Source organism: Silurus meridionalis, chromosome 8, assembly GCF_014805685.1.
Source record: "Silurus meridionalis isolate SWU-2019-XX chromosome 8, ASM1480568v1, whole genome shotgun sequence".
Classification (NCBI taxonomy): domain Eukaryota; kingdom Metazoa; phylum Chordata; class Actinopteri; order Siluriformes; family Siluridae; genus Silurus; species Silurus meridionalis.
Window position 1 is genome coordinate 22,540,654 of NC_060891.1, and position 17,847 is coordinate 22,558,500.

A 17,847-nucleotide genomic window follows, 5' to 3' on the forward strand; every position below is an offset into this window, starting at 1 on the left:
GGTGCCTTTAGGTCCTGATTAAAGCTAACAAGGTGTCATTAAGCTATGAGACCTGTTGAGTAAGTAAAAGAACAGACAGGCTGCTTGATGTGCAATGCTCTTGTGGGATTTTCTCCAGCTCCTGTTAGATAGTCTAGTGAAGTGGAACAGTGAGACAGATGTTCTGCGAAATTAAATGAGGGCCGTGGTTAGCTTTTGCAAAATTCCTGCCACTTTTCCACTCATCAGCAATGATATAAAAAATAGATTGGTTCGTTAGCTGTTCTGATCTACAGCAAGTCTGTGACTTTCTCGACAGAGGAATTCTGGAGATAAACACCTGCTTGCACTGATAAGGCATGCATGCCCATTTAGACTTTAACACGGTAACAAAAGATGTAGTGGAACTACTGTCAGGTGCTATCCAATTATTCAGATTGGTTCCGATATGGTAATGTTGATTGATATCAACCTGCTTCTTTTCATATCTCATTACCATTATGGGATATTAATTAAGACTGAGTTCATTGCCAGGATGCAATGTATGGCACACGAGGGGGAAACAACAGCAGATTGTGACCCAGTTTCTATGGTTCTGGCTTTGGAGTTGTCCAAATATGCCTTTTTATGAAAATTCTTACACTTTCCCAAATGGTCAGGGATGCAGTTTGATGGTGCTCAATTTCATGGCTTTCTGCAGTTTAGTTGTGGGAAAATAGTGATAAACTGTTAAAACTATTGAACTTCAGTAACACAGGATATTACAGCCCCATATGCCGTGGAGGTTCACCAAGCTGCAAAACTGTAGCGCAGGCATATCATGGTACAGAGAATTGAGCATAACAATGACTGTTTAAAATCACCTCAATTGACAGTCAATCCATGGCACATGGAATGTCAAAGCCAAGAGAAATCTATGCTAATGCCTGAATTCAGGGTTGCCAGGTCTTAGCAAAATTCTCTCTTAATAACTAACTCTCAAAAAAAGAATAAAATACCTGAAAGTAGAGCAATCGATGTAGGTGGTGTATTGCAAAACATGTTTACTGGGGTGAATGATGTCTTTACATGCTAGTCCAAAACATCCTTGTTGTTTACAGATATATGTTGACACTGATAGATATATTACTAGCATGTTATTTGCTACAAAGTAAGATCTTGAAAATCATAAATAATTTTCGCGCAAAACCTACTGACTTGCTTTTTCTCATTCTAAAACAAGCCCAGTTTTAGCTTAAAATACACAATCTTGGCAACCCTTGCTAAGGTTTTGTAGCTCTGCCACTACCAATCTGACCAATGGCATAAGCAAACATTCGAAATGATAGAACAAAAGACAAATATAAAAACAATCACAGAAATGGAAAATGGAAAAACTAATACTGTAGAAGCAACAGCAAAAAACCAGCATATTCTCCATATTTCTGTTTAATATCAATATTAAAATAAAATAAGATGGACCAAAAAAATAAGAAAATAACAACCAGGAAGTAGAAATTGAATAATAAATATCGCTTCAGGTAAAAAATAGTATCACTATGAAACTTTTACAACTTTCAATACCAACTTAAAGGTCTGTGTATATGAACTAACTTTAACTCTGATTGGACAAATCTGATTGGATTTGACATCTGACAGGTGGCAAAGATAAAATTGTTTATACAAGTCTTAGAACGGTATTTTAAGACAGTAGCCTAAGAGGAAATTAGAGTTCTCGTTGAGCTTTACGTTACTATTGAACTACTAAAGTCAATTCAGTTGACTTTGGCATAGATATAAGCCTCTTAAGAAATACTTGGAACTGAGAGTAATTCGCTCCACACCTAGTCAATAACTCAGCCAGGTCAATAAAAAACAAATATGTCTTGTTCAATGTTCTTGCATTCTTTGACAGTTTCGAGCACTGCCTGGATTCCCAGCGGAGGGGAAAAAAAGCCATTTAATTGATGAACACACCGTGCAAGTCAGTGGAGATAAACTCTAAATAAAACAAAATGTTAAAGGTCAATCAGACCAATGGAATATAATGATTTTTTTTTTTACTTCTCTGGCAAAGAAATTAAGATGCAATTACCGACCTTTCACATACAAAAAGCATTTGGAAAACAATATAGGAGTTCTTGAAAATGTATATAGGGGTTCAGCAGGAACATGATTCTGGCTGCAGTTTCAAAATTGTATTATCACAATCACTTCAGCACATCCAGATGAGATAAAAATAGTTTGCAGCTGGAAGATCAATAACTTTTGCTTTTTGCTGTGACTAGGCTCTGTAACTGCTGAAAAAAAAAAAATAATAAAAAATCATGATTTTAATGTCTGGGACATCAAGTTAATTATATATATATATATATATATATATATATATATATATATATATGTATATATATACACACACACACACACACACACACACACACACACACACACACACACAAACAACCAGGCATAACCACTCACATCCTTCACTAAAGTAGAAGTACAGATACTCATGTTTTAAAATACTCTGGTAAAAGTTGAAGTACTGACAACACTTTTTTACTCATGTTAAAGTAAAATAGTTTGGGCTCTGACATGTACTTAAGTAAACAGTAATCATTACTACTACCTGTTTTAGTGTCATGCTGGTAACTGGACCTCACATCAAATTGATACAAAAAATTAAATATATATTATAAATATATAAAACAACCACCATATAGAACACAAGCAGAGAAAAGATGATGATCAGGTGATCAGGAAAGTCTCTGTTCTCAGTCATGTTTCATTTCTGACTACCTCGGTCTCATTCACGTTAGATATAGTTCTTGTTGCTTTCTGCCTTGCCCGTTGTTAGCTTTGTAAGTTAGCCTACATCTGTGGTGGGTGATAGCCAGGAAATGATACACCAGAACAGCCAAAACAGTCCTGACCATAAAGCATTAGCAGCTTTAACTTCTGCAGCAATTTGAGCTACATGAGCTCATCTGTTGGATCGGACCACATGGGTCAGCCTTCGCTCTCCACGTGCATCAGTGAGCCTTTGCCCCCATGACCCTGTCACCGGTTCACCACTGTTTCTTTAATGGACCACTTTTGTCACTTTTTCCTTGTCAACTCGATCTACTCTTTATGCTTTCTCATATTTTTTGATATGATCTGAGTGAGAGAGAGAGAGAGAGAGAGTTTTAACCAGATTGTTTAATAAGATTCTGGAAGGTGAGAGGATGCCTGAGGAATGGAGAAGGAGTGTGCTGGTACAAATTTTCAAGAATAAGGGAGATGTGCAGACCTGCAGTAACTACAGGGGAATAAAGTTGATCAGTCACACCATGAAGTTATGGGAAAGAGTAGTGGAAGCCAGGCTGAGAGAAGAGGTGACCATCTGTGAGCAACAGTATGGTTTCATGCCGAGAAAGAGCACCACAGATGCGATATATGCTTTAAGAATGTTGATAGAAAAGTATAGAGAAGGACAGAAGGAGTTGCATTGTGGACTTGTGGATGTAGAGAAAGGGCACGACTGAGAGAGGAGTTGTGGTATTGTATGAGGAAGTCTGGTGTGTCAGAGAAGTATGTGAGGGTGGTGCAGGACATGTAAGAGGACAGTGTGACAGCAGTGAAGTGTGCAGTAGAAATGACAGACTGGTTCAAGGTGGAGGTTGGATTGCATCAAGGATCGGCTCTGAGCCCTTTCCTGTTTGCAGTGGTGATGGACGGGGAATGAAAGTCAGTAGAAGTAAGACAGAGTGTGAATGAGTGGGAGGGCAGTGGAGTGGTGCGGTAGCAGGAAGAAGAGGTGTAGAAGTTGGAGTAGTTCAGGTACCTGGGGTCAACAGTGCAAAGTGATGGAGAGTGTTTTAGAGAATTGAAGAAAAGAGTGCAGGGAGGGTGGAGTGGGTGGAGAAGAGTGGGAGGAGTGATTTGTGATAGAAGGGTATCTGCCAGAGTGAAAGGGAAAGTTTATAGGACTGTGGTGAGACCTGAGATGTTGCATGGTTTAGAGACAGTGGCATTGAGTAAAAGACAGGAGATGGAGCTGGAGGTAGCAAAGCTGAAGATGTTGAGGTTTTCGTTGGGAGTGACGAGGAAGGACAAGATTAGAAACTATTTTATTAGAGGAACAGCACATCTAGGACGTTTCACAGACAAAGTGAGAGAGGCGAGATTGAAATGGTTTGGATATGTGCAGAGAAGGGACATGGGGTATATCAGTAGAAGACTGCTGAGGATGGAGCCACCAGGAAGGAGGAAAAGATGAAGACCAAAGATAAGGGGGGGTATAGAGATGGATGATCCACTGTGGCGTCCCCTAACGGGAGAAGCCGAAAGAAGAAGATAACATTATTATTATTTCTTCAAGTGTTAATTTTATTTATTAATTATTTTATTAATTAGGGTTCTTTTCTATCATGTAATGAAATGAAATATATGAGTATAAGCTAATATTTTGCATGTAAACGGTTGCAACAGAGGTCCAACTAATGAATCTACAGAGCAGCCCAATTTATGGCTTTTTATGTTATTTTTATGCTATGTAGCTGCTGTTTCTCAAATATGGACTTTAATGCATCTAAATATAGCAATTACCGTGAAATGAAACGCCATTTAATATTTAGTAAAGACCTCAGTATAACTGTGTGAACACCATCTGGCTCTGGATTTGTGCACCTGGGCATTCACAGTAGGTGTAATCAGACTTCAATTTTACCTTGTGCTCATTTAAGGACTAAAATGATGGTGGTGGTGGTGGTGGTGATGATGATGATGATGATGATGATGATGATGATAAGGAGGAGGAGGAGAAGGATGATGAGGATGATGCATCTTATCAGCTCTCCACTGAGTGCTTTGAGAGACACCTACAAATGAGAGAAATCATTACTGAGAATTTTTAATAACCCACGTCATCATTTTTAACCTCCAGCCACGTCTCACAGCAGGGTTGGCATCAGCAGTGGGCAGGATTGTTGGGGGATGATGAAAGCAGCCTCGTGTTTCACTGCCTCATTGACAGGAAGAGAGAAGCAGTAAAGCGCATGAAGTTATGAGTTACGGTTATACAGTAGGAGGGAGTTTAACCTCTTATGACTAACACCCCATAAACTGTAGACTGGTGTAGATGCTTGTGCTTGTGGTTCAAGGCAAAACCTAGATCATTTACTGGGGGATACACTATAAAAATGAATTGGAGAAGGAAACAGCAACAGGATAGTTTATAGATTTTATGATTGAGTGGCCATGGCAGTCATAAAATAATTTCTTATTTAAATGCAAATTAGTAATGTTGGAAAACCCATGTTTAAATACTTGTCTGTATGTAGCAGAATATTAATTAGAATGGATTTTCTTGTTTATGTTTGGAGTACATTTTGATTCCGAACAAACATTAGCATGTCATTGAATCATCTAAAATATTAATTGAAATCAGTGATTATAGATAGTCACTAATTCAAACCATTTTTTTTTCCAAAGCACAATATTTAATTACCTATAAATATATATGCACACAATATGAAAGCCTGGGAAAACAAAGCAACCAGATTTTGTTTACGGGCAATTAATTTGGTATTTGTAGCTGCACGCCATATAAATAGGTTCAACAATAAGAACAATCATAATGTTGAGGTTCCCTGGTGGTCTAGTGGTTAGGATGCGGGGCTCTCACCGCTGCGGCCCAGGTTTGATCCCCGGTCAGGGAACCAACCCCAGCCATTAGGGTTGCACAAACCTTAGTGCCGGTCCTCAGCCCGGATAAATGGGGAGGGTTGTGTTAGGAAGGGCATCCAGCGTAAAAACATGTGCCAAATCAAACATGCAGATGGTCCGCTGTGGCGACCCCTAACGGGAGAAGCCAAAAGAAGGTTTTATAATGTTGAATTAACTGCATTTAGCTACCTATAGTTTGCAGTGGTTGATAGGAATAGTGGTTTATACAGTTCTGAAAGCATATTGTTGTTTTTATTCTGCCAGAAGTCGCAGTTACCTTGAAATAATAATGTAAAATAATAATACAAATAAAAAAGTACTTATATACGTATATGTACTTAATAATAACAATAACTTTAATAATAAAAATCAATAATAATAATACAAAAATTGTATATATGATGTATATACATATAAATATACCTAGAAGACTTAAAGATGAATCACCTTGGATGAGCCACTGCTCGCAACCTTGGGATAACTATGGACAATCAACTGTCCTTTTCCTCACATGTTGCTCCGTGGCTCGTTCTTGATGGTTCCTTCTCTACAACATCCAAAGGATTCAACAATTTCTGTCCACACAGGCTGCCCAGGTGCTTGTTTATTCTCTTGTAATTTCAAGACTGGACTACTGCAAATCTCTGCTGGCAGGTCTGCTTCTGAACGCTATGCAACTGCAAATGATCTAAAACGCAGCTGCACAACTTGTGTTCAACCTGCCCAAGTTCTCCCACACCACCCCACTGCTGCACTCCCTTCACTGGCTTCCGGTAGTTTCACGCATCAGATGCAAAATACTGGTGCTTGCCTATAAAGCCAAAAATAGACCAGCAAAATAGTCCAGCACCCAGCACTGCACCACACTGTCTGAGATCCTTTAGCACTACTTGACTGGTCCCACATTCTATCAGGGAAAAAGTAAGTATACTTCAAGGCTCTTCTTTGTTCTGGCATCGAGGTGGTGAAATGAACTTTCCATAGATGTCCCAACAGCGGAGTCCTAGGCTATCTTCAAGCGACGGGTGAAGACCTACCTCTTACTGAAACACTTTAACACTTTCCAAGTTTGATTTGTTAAAAAAAAATCAACAGATTTGGGAGTCTCAACAGAGGCTGATTTATCTTCAGTTTGTAATCTAGCATACCAGTGTAGATTTATTCATTGATAGAGACTTAAAGCACTTTTGTACGTCGAGAAATGCCACAAATGTAAATGTGTGTGTATGTCAAAGTTTCAATTCTGGATCAAATAGGTATGGTTGGATCTGATTGTTAACTATATCTAATTTAAGACTATAAAGCTTTTGTTCCTGTTTTATTTATAGCGATGTCACAGCTTGCAGATGATCGCTAAGCAACAGGTACTTGTGACTCCTTAGCTCCACCCACAGCACGCATCCAGGAACTCTGCAGTTTTCAGAGAGAAACGTTCATAAATCTGATAAAACTATAATCTTTTAAAAGATAAAGGATCCAGTACTACTCTATAGGTACTAAAGATTAACATGAGATTGGCTATGTGTGTTTTGTCCCCTTTAAATAAAACATACTCTTAATGTTATAGTTTGATGGACACATCCCAACACCTACAGCACTACACACCAGTTCTGCTGCCACTAGGTGAATTCTATAGAATGCTTAGAATCAGGAACACTTAACTTTATTAAAACACACTGACAAAATGAAACGAAATGCAATACAATGCAAAGTTATCGAGAGATGTCAACATACAATCCAAACATGTTGAAAGCAGAATAATGACGTCTCCAAGCAAAAAAATGCAAAGCGTGCAGATGCATTTCAACCCTCAGGAATGACAGCACGTGTATCATTGAGCTATCATCCGTAAATGCAAAACGATACACTAATCTATTGCGACCTCCAATCCTGTAATACAGCGTGCAGTATAAAAATTTAGGTTCTGCAAAAGTGACATAAAAAAATCGGATGCATATTATTTTGGAAAAAAAATGTGCTTTAGCTAATGCATTCTAACCGCATGACACTGGAGCAAGTTGCCTAGCGGTAGCATTCAGAACACGGAGGAACAAACACCATCCATCAATAAAATGCGAGCTCTGTATGAAAGTGGACGTGATTTAGCGATACGCCTCCCTGCTTTCCCATAATCGGAGAGTTTAATGCAATACAGCAAGGCTTTAAACAGTGAAGCGGCACTCCATAAATCTAGCCTGCAGCTTTGACCTCAAGTCTCTCTGGCTCCCTGCCTCCTGCCCCTTATGTGTGTGTGTATGACATGTCACCATAGTAATAGCTAATAAATCATGCCAATCATCATCCCAAAGGCCCACCAGCCCCACAGGAGCTTCGAAAACCACTGAAAAGAGCGCTATTGACATCACATCATGTGAAATGAAGTAATCAGCTTTCTGATTACTTCATTAATCTAAAAAAGAAAAAACTGCCTTGAAATCACAATAATGTTTTCTTTTTTCTTAACATATACTATAATTTATTGTATTAAAAGTTCAATGTGGTACTATGCATTGTTGATGACACACTAACAGAGAGAGCAAAAGTGCACACATCCTTTACTCAAGTAGAAGTACAGATACTGTTTTAAAAGACTCTAGACTATAATTCTTTTATTCTAGTTAAAGTAGTCATTACTACTACCTGTTTTAGTGTCATGCTGGTAAATAGACCTCACATAATATTAAGATATTAATACAAAAGAATTTTAAATGTTGTTATCTAATGAATGTATCCAGGCTGAACACAATCAGAGAAAAGATGATGGTGATCAGGAAAATCTCTGTTCTCAGTCATGTTTACTTCGCTGACCCCCTCTGTCTTATTCACGTTAACCCCATACATATTGCCTTTATATTGCTCAATGTTAGCTTGGGAGAATAGCCTACATCTGTGGTGTGTGAAAGCCAGGAAATGATACAGCAGTGATGGATTAAAAAAGATGTGCTATGAGAAGAAAAAAATATTGTCACCAAATAGATTAAAACTAAAGTAACGAGCCTGGTTTAAAAATGTAAGCAGAAGAAAGTACAGATATTTGTGTAAAAGATTTGATGAGTAAAAGTAAAAAGTTGTCCAAAAGATTAATAGTGAAGTAAAGTACTGATACCTGAAAAATCTACTTCAGTACAGTTCAGTAATAAAGTATTTGTTACTTCCCACCTCTACCAATGCAGCCTCATTGATCAAATATTTGTATAAGTTTGTATTCTCTCCTATGGTGAGAAAGCCTAAAAATGGAGAACAAAAAAATCACTATATATATATAGTATAACTGTACACATATTAGTATCAAACTATATTGGTACACGGCTTTCGATCGGGTACACATGCAATCCTTTTTACGTGCGGAGAATAGATAAAATCTCAGTTCCCTCAGGAACATATTAATTGGCGGACCACAAGTTTGTTTATTCTCCACCTTGCACTTTGAGTGAATTTTCATCATTATTATTAGACTTGAAAACATATACAACAATGCCAGTGGTATAAAAAAAAAGGAGGAGTTAGCGCAGTGTCACTGTGGCTACACATTCTGTTCCGGAAATACGATTTGTAGTGTGCATGCATGAAAACGCTAAAGAATCCATAGCGCTAGCACTAGCTGCTAACCAGGAAGTGGCTAGCGTTTTATGTCCAGCTTTAAGAATGTCTCTTATAATGAAAAAAATCCTGACAATTCTGCATATGGAGGGTGAATGAATGAAGGATGGAAGGAATAAAGACATTTGTTAAAGTTTGCTAAAAATAAGTACAACAGATCTTAATTAAATATTAAATGTAAATCACACACTATTTATTTGTAATTGTTTAAAAAAAAAACTTAACTTTTGATGATCACAAATGGAAATAATATTAAACTGTGTTAATAAAAATGAAAAGCAATTTTATGTCTTGTAATTTTTCCCTCTAACAGAACCGAACCGTGAATTCTGATTCACTACTTCTGGATGGAGTTATCAGTTGGAAACCATCTGCTGTTGTTAAGGATGGACCCATATAAACAGACCCAAAGATTTATGAGATTACTGTGGATGGTATCACTTAGTATCCAGGAAGCCCGCCATCGGCACAATACTTAATACGAACAGTTTTACTCCGATGGCTTCAGACTATAATTGCCATGAACAGTTTTGCAGTTTATAACTTCAGCAATGACTTCATGATGAGACTATAATGATTTTTATTCAACCATATATTACACAATTATAGACAGGATTTATTTACAATAAATACATCAGTAATATGAGAGCGAGTTTTCTTTTGAGTCCGGTTCCTCACAAGGTTTCTTTTCTGATATTTTCAGGAAGTTTTCCTTACACCATCAGCCTCTGCCTTGTTCATAATGGATACAAATAAAATAATACATTACCTCAAAATACATATTCTAATCTATTTATTTCTGTAAAACTGTTTGTGAGAGATCTATTGTTGATCACGCTATACAAATAGAATTAAATAGACCTCAATGACTAATTCATTGCATTTCCAACATTTGGCAGACACCCATATCCAGAGTGACTTACAGTTACACAACCGAGCAGTTCAAGGTTGTGGGTTTGGTGGTGCTGAGATTTGAACAACCTTGCGATCAGAAGTCCAACGTCTACACCACCGAGCTTTATCATTAATAACACTTGTTTTTCATCACAAATGTACTGTGCTGTATATTCTAAAGGCATCACAGACTGGCCAGATGGAAAAAAGGATTTTGAAATATTTCTGGTGGTGTGTATCAGCTTTTTATAAATCATTAATGCAATCTTGGCATGCTATACACATCTTTAATAAATAAATAAATACGTGAACACCCACAGCTGCAGATAACAGTAAGCCAATTATACAATACTGAGCAATTCCAAACATGGTTTTCATAATTTCACCACAGTTCTGTTCCATGCTCAATTCTGATTGGTCAAATGGTTTTGATTTGGTTTCAGGGTTTATAGGTATAAGGTCATGTCCAACAGATTTTCATTCAAAAATGCATATTTTTCTCTTCATTTTCATCCACACTGAGACAGTCAACAAAAATGTAGCTTTTAGAAAATGCTCTCCAAAGCAGACAAAATTCAAACCCAGTTTTCGCGTCACAGTAAGAACTGTGAGAAAGGAGGCTTTTCAAAAACAGTGACGGTGCCTTCCCTCGACATTGCCGCAACGTTTCGGCGAACAGGAAGCTAAATAAGCGCGAAGGTGAAAAAATAATGCAAGTCAAAGCGCCTTACAGTTTGCTCATGCCCAGTACAGGGATGTAAGTGTTTTCAGACGTTTTATTGTGGATGAGCAACTTTTAATAAATGAATGAAAACGGCAGTGGACGTGGACTGTTTTTGACAAAAAAGTCATTTGAAATTTATCTGGATTAATGTAGACGTACTATCGCCTCAGAGGGTTTATAGGACTGTGGTGAGACCTGCGATGTTGTATGGTTTAGAGACAGTGGCATTAAGTAAAAGGAGGCGGAGCTGGAGGTAGCAGAGCTGAAGATGTTAAGGTTTTCGTTGGGAGTGACGAGTATGGACAGGATTAGAAATGAGTTTATTCGAGGGACAGCCTATGTAGGACGTTTTGGAGGCAAGGTGAGGGAGGTGAGATTGAGATGGTTTGGACATGTGCAGAGGAGGGACATGAGTTATATTGGTAGAAGAATGCTGAGGATGGAGCCACCACGAAGGAGGAAAAGAGGAAGGCCAAGAAGGAGGTTTATGGATGTGGTGAGGAAAGACATGCAGGTAGTTGGTGTGAAAGAGGCAGATGTAGAGGACAGGTTGGACGGATGATCCGTTGTGGCTATAGCCTCAGACTATAGCCTCAGATATACATACATACTGTATGATGTGTCATATCATATCTGAATATTTAGTTTAAAAGAAATGTAATGCCTTTTATGCAGTTAATAGATTTTATTATAATTTTTATTAAACATCAAGGTCATTAGGGACCTGCAAAGAGAGAAACTAATAAAAGCCAGCACTGGCAGAGGAACTGTTGCAAGTTTTCCAAGGCGCATGGAACAACTTGCCAGTCAATCTCCATGAAGGTGTACTTAAAAGAATCAATGATTTTATGTTAGTCATACCGCTGCAGCTGAACTGGTGCATGACAGCCTGTCTTAAATGATAATCACAGTGAAAATTACCAGATAGCTGATAGAGGCATAAATGCAGTGGATTTTCCATATTATATTTTAAATGTAAAGCCTGTATAGGTTTTAATGCTGTGATAAAATGGTTTACTGAGTAAAAAAAAAAGCCTGAGTTAAAAAATTAAATAAAAATGCAGTTCACAGCAACTTTTTTTATTTAATTGTTACAAAACACAGAAACTCTTACATGCTACTTCAATACTTGTAGGATCCTTAACTGCAATTTAATTTGACAGATACTCAGAAACTAATTTTTTACATATACACAAATATAAAAAAGGGTGAAACTGATTTCTACTTTATTTCACATAATAAATTAAGCTGATCATGGTCAAGCACAAGACAAAGAACATAACTAGTCAGCCAGGGATGGGCTCAAAGTCATTTCTAAAGCATGTGAGTCAGACACCGATCAGTGCGCCAAAGAAGAGAGAATAAACCCAAAGAGCAGAGGTGAATTAAGTGGTTCAAAGTGTTTAATGGAAATCCAAAAAGCAAAAACAAGAAACAAAGGTTACTACCAACATATAATTTTCTGCACAAAATCTCCTCAAAGTCAGACAAGGCAAAGACGAAAATAAAAGGAACTTTTTACCATCCACATAAATGGGTTTAGTACAACAAAACACCAACATGAATACACACTTGGGGAAAAATGAGGGCTTTTACTGGCCAAGAAGCAAAGTAAATAGTCCAGACTCCTGAGATATCCAAGATCAAGTGTCAGAGCAAAAACTAGCCCCCAACAGCAGCTGGGCCTTCTGGTACCAATAATGTCTTTTAAAAAATTATCCTTCTCAAAAAAATTTAAACTTCAATAAATGCAGATGAGAAAAAGCAAAGTAAAGTTTATTGCAGTAAAACCACAATTAACCCATGGTTCATGACATCTGAAAATCAGTGGCAAAATCTTCTTCATTTATACACATTGAACATCCCTTAATTAACATTAAATTTGGAAACTCCCCAAATGTTGTCCCCAGTTACCATTATGTCAAAAATATACTTTTACAATACGTCATTTAGGGGATTATTTGATCATTTAAATTCCCATTAACTTTAGCCTATTTAGGGTTAGACAAAAAAAATGTTAACCATCTTAGTCATCCAACTTCCTTTCCATGTTTATTGAACATAAGGCGATCCCACATACATACATCACTTCTGACCAAGTATTTTGTTTTACTTTTTCCTCTTCTAATACTTTTGCCAAGGATTAATTTCATGTTATCATAGTTTAGTGACAGCATGATTCTGCGTATGTGCTCAAATTAGTTCTAAAGCATGTTATGTTTCAGCCAGGCACATCGCTGTACAGCTTCCACAAGGCCCCATGATCTCGCTTAAAAACGGTTTCGCCAATTTCTGCTAACTCATATGGTTGCGGCATATGCACTTTTTCTTGATACTCTGCTGCCTTCTTCACCTACACCTGAACAAAAATGGGTCCTGAATGAACCTGGCCATACCGGCTGGGTCATGTCCTTCAAGTCTATGACGCTTCTACCCAAACAGACATACAGTATGTCTCCCTAAAACCTACCCATTTAAAGATATCAATGTTTATTCATGTATTAGTGTAGGTGGCCATGATGGTATAGGCTATTTGAGGATTTTACTGGTCAGGCTGAAGATTTTCCTGAGCTGTCCTATGGTTTCCCTTCTCCACGTTCCCTCAAGCATTAGTTACTATGACCTGGTCAACATCAAAATCCAAAGTGCACAGTCTGTTCATTATATGAGCATGAAGTTTGAGTATTAACTTAATAAATTATTCAACACAAGTCAATACAGCATATTAGCACAGTCAAGTCCAAGACAAGATAAAGTCCCAATAAAAACAAGGAGTTGTATGATTGAAACCAAAAACAATTAGATCATTCCTCCTGAGGCTCTAAGTCTACATTGTGGAGTCTAAATGTGAATCTATATAACATGATAGTTTACTTCTTGTTCATCAGTTGCACATTTACAAACACAAACCCAATGAGTGGTAACATTGCTGTGACAATCTGGGCAACGTAATCAGACACTAGACACTTATTTACTTAATTATGGCTAGAAATCAAGCTCCATTCTTATGGACCATTGGTTGTATTTTCCCTTTCTCTTCGGTTCAGTGGTTCAAATATGCAAAACACACTGCATTTGGTTTATTTTGATCTAAATGCTGCAATCTAAAATACACAGTGTTTGGTTCACTTCCTGAAGTTACACTTTCTTGCTCTTTTTCGCAGAAAGTTTGGATGGAAACTGAATGAAACTATCTCTCTCAAACGGTTTTGGCCCACACCTGAGCAAAATTGCCGTGATCTCACCCACCCAAATAAGCCAGGGATCGACTTAAATGAATTGACACTGCGCATGTTTAACCACCCTAAGGGATATAATAAAAGAAAGCAGAAGCTGCAAGGGGCAGAAGTTTGCATACTATTGACAGTGCAGTTCGTTTCAGTAAGCCTAGCTGCCCTTTTTGGAGCCATATCAAGTAGGCGGTTTTGAGCATTCAGTGGGTAATTCTGTGTGAAATAACCTTCTGCAAGGGCAGAGCCTAAGGCAATCGATACTGTAGGTGTTTGCTGCCAGAGTGCAGAGCAAGATTTCGCCATTTATTTACACCTGTAAAGTGAGAAGTGCCGCACACTAAACAATCCTTTCAGTCCAGCTTGCAGGGGAGACAGCGCAGCAATCAAGGCACCGTTGTACCTACACACAAACCTCTGTCAATGCTTCACACCCTTTCACCAATAAAAATAAATAAATAAATAAATAAATAAAGTGCTTCACTGTCCTTGAACCATTATCTGTGGCTCTAATGTGTGTGATCAGTGAACCATCTATCCTGACAAGTTTTGACATCAATTTTGTCTTTGACTCTGCCATCTTCCCTTCGCTGCAAATAATTTGACAGATACAGGGAAGTCGTAAAACGCATGACCTCTGTATAGACAGCTCAAGGTACAGATATGCACAGAATTTACAATGGAACTTATCTGAAAAATTGAGCGACAATTAAAGTGTTCCAAGCCAAAAAGTTCACTGTTTACTCAAACACCGAAGTGCGCCAATTTGTTGTCAGTGTTATCTAAGAATGCCTGAAAGCGGGTACAACTCGGTGTTCTGATTGCGCTACTTTAATGTAATTTGCACTCAGTTAGGACACAATAGTGCATTTCTGTCTCATCCTTTTCAAATAGTACTGATAAAGACAGTAAATAGGTCTAGACAGTGTTATTTGGCATGGACAGCAACCATGAAAGGAAATAACAACAAACGCTAGCGTAGCAATGTTCTTTACAACACTGGAATCTGATTCCGATATGTTGTGAAGCACTGAACTCTGAAAACTGAACTTAGTGGGACAATACGTTTCACTTGCTCAGTTACATACAATCCCTTGCTAAGAAAGGTCCACATAAGCAGCTAATGGGACTAAAACAATTATATCACTTAATTATTTAAAAATATATAACAATTAGAGCCCAAAAAGAACACACACTACATTGACAAAAGTATTGATTAATTCACACTTTTCCAGGTATGTGGTTCTTTCCCAAACTGCTACCACAAAGCTGGAGAAACACAAATGTATAGGATACCTTAGAATGAGGTAATTTTTTTATTCACTTGAATGAACAAACCTGTTCCATGTTCCTGTGCGTTGTCAAAGCAAGCTATGTGAAGATATGATCCACATGGCTTGAATGGTCTGCTATAGAACTCTGACCTCAACCCTATTGAACACATACGCTTGTATCTGTATGAGAACAAATCTTCATAACTACACTCTCAAATCTAGTCGAGGGTATAATAATAGCAAACGGGAAATAAATGTGGAATGGGATATTCAATAAGCATGCACAGATCTTAAGGTTAGGTGTCCACAAACTTTTGTCCATATCGTGTACAATATAGCACAGTGAAATTCACGTGAAATTTGTTCAAGGGCCTTGGTGGTTCTGGGGTCCAAACCCTCAGTAAATTATTAGTGCTACTTTATGTGGCAAACCTTTGAAGAGACTTGTGAGCTTCTTGCTTGCAGTTCCTTCTTCTTTACTCTAAAAGAAGAATTAAAATCCAGAACATTGATTCTGCATGTGTATTAAAATTACACTGCCATTCATTAATACAACCCCAAATATGAAAGGGCAATATTGTACATATTTTTCTTTCTACCTTTTCATATTATTTTATCTCATAGCTTTGAGTCGGTTTGTTTTTTATTTGTTTCTGACAGACAAAGGTTTGTGGACACCTGACCATCAGACCAATACGTGCTTCTTCTAAACAAAATTGTTTACTTTTAATACTTAAATCATACGCATCCAATAATCGACTGTGTGCTTGTGCCCCCCTCTTTTTTGTATACATTCTGAGCAGATTACGTTCTAAAAGACACACTTCCAGAACTGATACAGTTTGGTGTCTGGTACACACCATAATTGAAGTATTGTGAAGCCTACCAATAAAAAAATATATTCTGCACTAATGTGAAATGATGGAGCAAGTAATCATTTGGTAGTAGTAAACTGGGGTCTCCATGAAATTAGAGGTTATAACAATTCTATATTTTATAGGCTGTAGGATTCACTCCCTGGTTTTCATTCTTCCAGGCATGGTACTTATTCTCCACCACTCAACCTCCACCCTCTACCTTATTCAGACATTCAATTAGAGCCAGCATGTACAACAACAGTGCTGCAGGGGAGATACCCTGTAGTACACAATAACCTCTAATTCCACTTTTTTTTTTTACTTAGACACTCTTGAAATCCCTTATTGGCTAACTCAGGGGTGTCCAATCCAATCCGTCAAGGACAGATGTGGTCGAGCAAGTAGGAGCAACAGCTGTTTAATCAGTTGATTTCAGTCTTCAATTATTAATCAGTTGTAGCTCTTGCTTGGACGGGGGAGGGGGAAAAATGCTCTCACATCGGCCATTTTGTGATCTTTTCTGGACAACCAACACCGATTTGTGTTTAAATTGACTATGCTTTGCAGAATAATGGATAGTCTGGAGGAAAACTGTAGTCTGCATACATGCTCATACATGGCTTGAGCTAGAAAGCCTTTGTCCACAAGTGGACTCAATCCAGAGTTTTACACAATTGCAGTTAAAATGCTATCGACATCAGCCTGGATTATATACAAAGCTTCTGGCTAATGGTATATCGATTATATTTTTGACCTCGTATAACACCAGTCTCAGACCTACACAATTAATAGTGCGACGTAATTCCTCCTCAGGGTATACGCTTTGTAAATCTATTGTATTTCCTGCTATTCGGTCTCCTCCCCTTTGCTCTGCCTACTGGGCCAAGGCCAATATTATGCAGAAAAAAGCACACACAGGCCTTTGCTCATTTGTAATTTCACAGCAGTCTGAAAGAAAATGCTATCTAAGTGCCACCACTCCAGTGATTAAGGTGATATTGACAGTTAAATTAATTCCAGATTGGTCCATAAGAGACACTCTCTTGGACCAGATCGTACAAATGGAAACAATTTTAGCCTCCCCTTATTCTGTTACAATTCCTCTTTTTTTCCTCCCTGCTTTGCCACTCTTCCTTTCACACGGACTTGCGCTCAGCATTCACAGCAGCACGCAATCTGTCTTCTTTCAAATTTTATGCACTGTATGGTAAAAGTAACAATGCAAGAAAATGACAAATTCTATCCCGATGTAGAGAAACCATAGTGCTGCCATACAATCTGTTGAAAATGGTGATCAAAGTTAACAGGCAATGTGGAACGATAATTAAAATCCAGGACACAGGGCCACTGCAATTCTGCTGTCAAAGCCATAGCTGGAGTGTGTCAGCTTGCATCAGTCAACGCCTGTCAGGGGGCTGACGCAAATACCAAGAATCACAGCCTCACCGTGCTTTTCCTGACAGCCACCAAGGCAAAGCAGTGCCCCCTGAGGAATGATGCTCTCACCACCCTGTGCTCTCACACTGACAAAAATGTCCACTATATTTAAGGAAAGACGTGCTACAATGCTAAGTGAGCATGATGATAAGATCAGTCTCAGG

At 38.1% G+C, this 17,847-nt stretch overlaps 1 protein-coding gene across 3 annotated transcripts in view; it reads right to left on the reverse strand.

The window, feature by feature from the left end:
• alk (ALK receptor tyrosine kinase) overlaps positions 1-17,847 on the reverse strand; it is a 457,491-nt gene that overhangs the window by 251,851 nt on the left and 187,793 nt on the right. Inside the window, exon 1 of one of the 3 annotated variants that reach the window (XM_046855621.1) lies at positions 4,670-4,685. The exons of the other annotated variants lie outside the window; for them this stretch is intronic. The gene's annotated coding sequence lies outside the window, so the exon portion shown is untranslated. Of the gene's footprint in view, positions 1-4,669; positions 4,686-17,847 lie in introns of those variants that run through there. 3 annotated transcript variants of the gene reach the window in all.